This window comes from Magnolia sinica, chromosome 15, assembly GCF_029962835.1.
Source record: "Magnolia sinica isolate HGM2019 chromosome 15, MsV1, whole genome shotgun sequence".
In the NCBI taxonomy this organism is placed as follows: Eukaryota; Viridiplantae; Streptophyta; class Magnoliopsida; order Magnoliales; family Magnoliaceae; genus Magnolia; species Magnolia sinica.
In genome coordinates this window covers 59,667,789-59,672,421 of record NC_080587.1, presented here as the reverse complement: position 1 = coordinate 59,672,421, position 4,633 = coordinate 59,667,789, and the positions used below count along the sequence as shown (strand labels likewise).

The following is a 4,633-nucleotide window of genomic DNA, read 5'->3' as shown; positions in this document are numbered from 1 at the left end:
TTTATTTTTAGAAACTTTCCTCTTTTATTTTTTATTTTTTTTTTACTTTCTAATTTTAACTCTTTTAGAATCTAACTTTGTTTCCTAATTTACTTTTAGAAATTTTCTACTTGTAGAATTTTTGTTTAGAAACTAACCTTCCTATTTTGTAGGCCTTTAAGATAGAAATTTCTAATTCGGTAAGCTCATTCCCTACTTTCTATTTTTCAGTTCTCTTTTAGTAATTTACTTTCTAGTTTAGGACTTTCCTAATTTATTTTAGAAATTTCCACTTTCTTTTAGGAATTTCTTCTTTTAGAAATCAGTTCACTGCTATCTTTCTTTTAAAGGATTGTTCTTCTCCTTTTTAGAATCTAACTTATTTTGTTTTATTTTACAGGTCTTCAACTTAGGGCCTCCAATTTGGTAACTCCTTTCTAACCCTCTCTTTCTTTTTAGATTTTCTTTCTTAGGATTAGGTTTCAAATTTAAATTGAGGGCTGCGAGTGTTTCATGCCCAAGTGGGCCCGTGACGGCACTCGACGTCTCTTGACTGAAGGAGGATTGGTTGAGGGGTTGACTATCCATCGCAGGACTAGACACCGCTCGAAATTCCCTGATTTAATTGAAGTTATGGCTGAAGACCAACCTCCTCTACTTCCACCCAGGGTGGAGGATACCCAAGATGAGAACGAGGTGCATCAGGCACCCCCGCCTCGTACTTTACGAGATTATCTACAACCGGCAGGAGTGAGTATGCCCTCATGCATGATTTTTCCTGAAAACACTGGATAAATGGACATCAAGCCAAGAGTTATCCAACTCCTTCCCAAATTCCATGGACTTGAATCAGAGAGTCCATATTTACATTTGAAAGAGTTCGATGAAATTATAGCTACATTATGTTTTCCTAATGTATCTGAGGATACAATTAGGCTGAAACTCTTTCCTTTTTCCTTAAAAGAGAAAGCTAAGACATGGTTACATTCACTGCGTCCTAGATCCATTGGCACATGGAACGACATGCAAAGGGAATTCATAAAAAAATTCTTCCCACATCATAAAACGATTACCCTTAGAAAAGCAATCATGAACTTTACCCAAAAGGAAGATGAAACATTCTTCCAATGTTGGGAAAGGTTCAAAGATTTGGTCAGTTCATGCCCACAACACGGATTTGAAACGTGGCGCATTACAAATTTTTTCTACGACGGACTGACATCTTCCATGCGCCAAATGGTCGAGACAATGTGTAATGGAGAGTTCATTAATAAAGATGTCGACGAGGTATGGGACTACCTCGACAGTCTGGCTGAAAAAACACAATCTTGGGACTATTACCCAAAATCAAACACCACGTCTAGGCCGACTCAATTAAAGGAGAAAGGTGGATTATATCTCTTGAAAGAAGAGGATGATCTCAAGTGTAAAGTGACTACGCTCATAAGGAAAGTTGAGGCCATGGAAGGAAAGAAGGATAAGGTTAATGAAATTGTTTGCGGCATCTATGATTGCAACATTCATACAACTGAAAATTGTCCTACAATACCCGCCTTTCGAGGAGTGTTGAATGAACAAGCTAATGCCGTAAACAACTATCAAAGACCTTTTACTGGACCTAACTCCAATACATACAATCCTGGTTGGAAAAATCATCCAAACTTTAGTTGGAGGAATGGACAAATGGCTACTCCTCAAGGTTTCTTCAATCAAAATCCAAATCAAGTGAAACCTCAAGAGGAACCGGTTCAAAATTCCATACAAGAGCTGGCTCAGGCAAAGCGGGAAATTACAGATTTTATGCAAAAGATAGATTCTCGTATGACAGTTATAGAAAAGGGGATGCTTCCTACACAACCTCTCCCCAATCCTAAACCGCAGTATGAGATTAATGATCCCAGCTCTTCAAATCAGATGGGGCACGCTAAATCCATTACCACTCTTAGGAGTGGAAAGATCATTGATAAAACTCTTCCGGTTAGGCCTGAAAAGCCTCAAGAACCAGAAGAGGACAACAATGATGGATCTAGTGATGTCCCACAAAAATTAGAACCGGAACTTCTGGAGAAGCCAGTTGCTCCATTCCCCCAACGGTTGGTTTCACCAAAACCTCTCTCTAACTCTCAGGATATCCTAGAGGTGTTGAAACAAGTGAAAGTCAACATTCCTCTACTTGATGTCGTGAAACAGATACCTTCATATGCCAAATTTCTAAAAGACTTATGCACGACCCAAAGACGGCAAAGTATTCAAAAGAAAATTTTCTTAACTGAGAAAGTGAGTGCTATCCTGAAGCAAGACGTGCCGCAGAAATTCAAGGATCCCGGTAGCCCAACCATATCATGTGTAATCAGGAACCATCGAATTGATCACGCACTTCTTGACTTAGGAGCGAGCGTCAATCTGATTCCCTACTCGGTATACAAACAGTTAGGTTTGGGTGAATTAAAACCCACCCTAACCACACTACAACTTGCTGATCGCTCTGTTCGTGTACCAAGAGGGATAATCGAGGATGTGTTGGTCCAAATTGATAGATTTTACTACCCTTATCATCCTGGACACCGAACCCATCAATAACATAAGCATTCAGATCCCCATCATTCTTGGCCGCCCATTCCTTGCCATTTCAAATGCAATTATTAATTGCAGGAATAGTGTCATGACTATGTCTTTTGGGAATATGACATTGGAGTCAAACATCTTTTTTAATAACGGCAGAAACTTAGAGGAGGATGACGATTTCCACGACATTAACATGATTGACTCTTTCGTGGAAGATACGACACCTCTAACCTTATTCTCCGACCATCTAGAGACGTGCCTGGCCCACTCCCATGATTTTGATAATGACATGATTAGGGAGACGAGCGCCTTGCTTGATACTGCACCGGTACTTGAAGTTAACCGGTGGAGGCCACAATTTGAAGAATTGCCACAAACTGATGTAGTGCCTCTACCATCTAATCTCAAGCCGCCGAAGCTTGACCTAAAACCTTTGCCCTCTGATTTGAAATATGCTTATTTAGGTCAAGATGAGACATACCCAGTGGTGATCTCTGCCCACCTGGAGAAAGAACAAGAGAGTATGCTCATTTCTACTCTCATTGAGCATAAAGGAGCCCTAGGATAGACGATAGCGGACCTCAAGGGAATCGATCCCTCGATTTGCACTCACCGCATATATCTTGAGGATAATGCAAAAACCGCTCGGCAACCACAACGTAGACTAAATCCAAACATGAAGGAAGTGGTTAAGGCCGAGGTTCTTAAACTATTGGACGTGGGTATCATATACCCTATATCTGATAGTCAATGGGTGAGTCCAACTCAAGTGGTCCCTAAGAAGTCCGGAATCACCATCGTAGCCAATGCTAATAATGAACTCGTGCCAACTAAAGTCACTACTGGTTGAAGAATGTGCATTGACTACAGGAAGTTGAATACCGTCACGAGGAAAGACCACTTTCCTTTACCATTCATTGATCAGATCCTGGAAATGTTAGCTGGTCATTCCTATTACAGTTTCCTTGATGGGTATTCGGGCTACAACCAGAGAGAAATAGCCCCTGAAGATCAGGAAAAGACCACATTTACATGTCCCTACGGCACCTTTGCCTACCAAAGGATGCCATTCGGACTATGTAATGCCCCTACCACCTTTCAGCGATGTATGCTTAGTATCTTTTCTGATATGGTGGGGCAATATCTAGAGGTCTTCATGGACGATTTCTCTGTTTACGGTCCATCTTTCAGCAAGTGCTTGGAAGTCTTAAATGTGTGCTGAAAAGATGTAAAGAAAAGAACTTGGTACTTAATTGGGAGAAGTGTCATTTCATGGTTCATAAGAGAATTGTCCTTGGGCATAACATCTCGTCCAAGGGAATCGAGGTAGATAAGGCAAAAATCGATCTTATCTCTAACCTACCTCCACCCAAGAACATCAGAGACGTGCGATCCTTCTTGGGATACGCAGGATTTTACAAGCGATTCATAAAGGACTTTAGTCTCCTCTTTCATCCTTTATGTAATCTTCTTCAAAAGGATGCTCCATACGAGTGGACTGAGCAATACCAGGAAGCTTAAGCTTAAAGGCACGTTAACCACTGCACCTATCATGCAGCCACCCGACTGGAGCCTTCCTTTTGAGCTTATGTGCGACGCTTCTGATTATGCTCTTGGGGCGATCCTAGGCTAGAGAAAAGATAAGAGGCCCTACGTCATTCATTACGCAAGTAGAACTTTAAATTCTGCCCAGGTGAACTACTCGACTACGGAAAAGGAACTCTTAGCTGTAGTGTTCACCTTGGACAAATTTAGGTCCTACTTGATCGGATCTAAGATCATTATCTACACAGATCATGCGGCACTTAAGTACCTTCTTTCTAAGAATGATTCTAAGCCCCGTTTGATACGATGGATCCTTCTACTCCAAGAATTTGATTTGAAAATTAAAGATAAAAAGGGAGTAGAAAACGTAGTGGCCGATCACCTCTCTCTCCTTAATACCTCTGATTCCCTTAAGGCGACCCATATCAATGATATGTTCCCTGATGAACAACTGTTTAGAGTCTCCCATTCTCCTTGGTTCGCTGATATTGTTAATTATCTTGCCACAGGTTCCATACTGACACAGTAGACTGCGCAAGATAAG

At 41.0% G+C, this 4,633-nt stretch overlaps 1 non-coding gene across 1 annotated transcript; it reads right to left on the bottom strand.

The window, feature by feature from the left end:
• Nucleotides 1-1,050: 1,050 nt before the first annotated feature.
• On the bottom strand, nt 1,051-1,157 carry LOC131228292 (small nucleolar RNA R71). The gene has a single exon (XR_009162802.1). It is a non-coding gene; the product is annotated as a small nucleolar RNA R71 (small nucleolar RNA).
• Nucleotides 1,158-4,633: the final 3,476 nt, after the last annotated feature.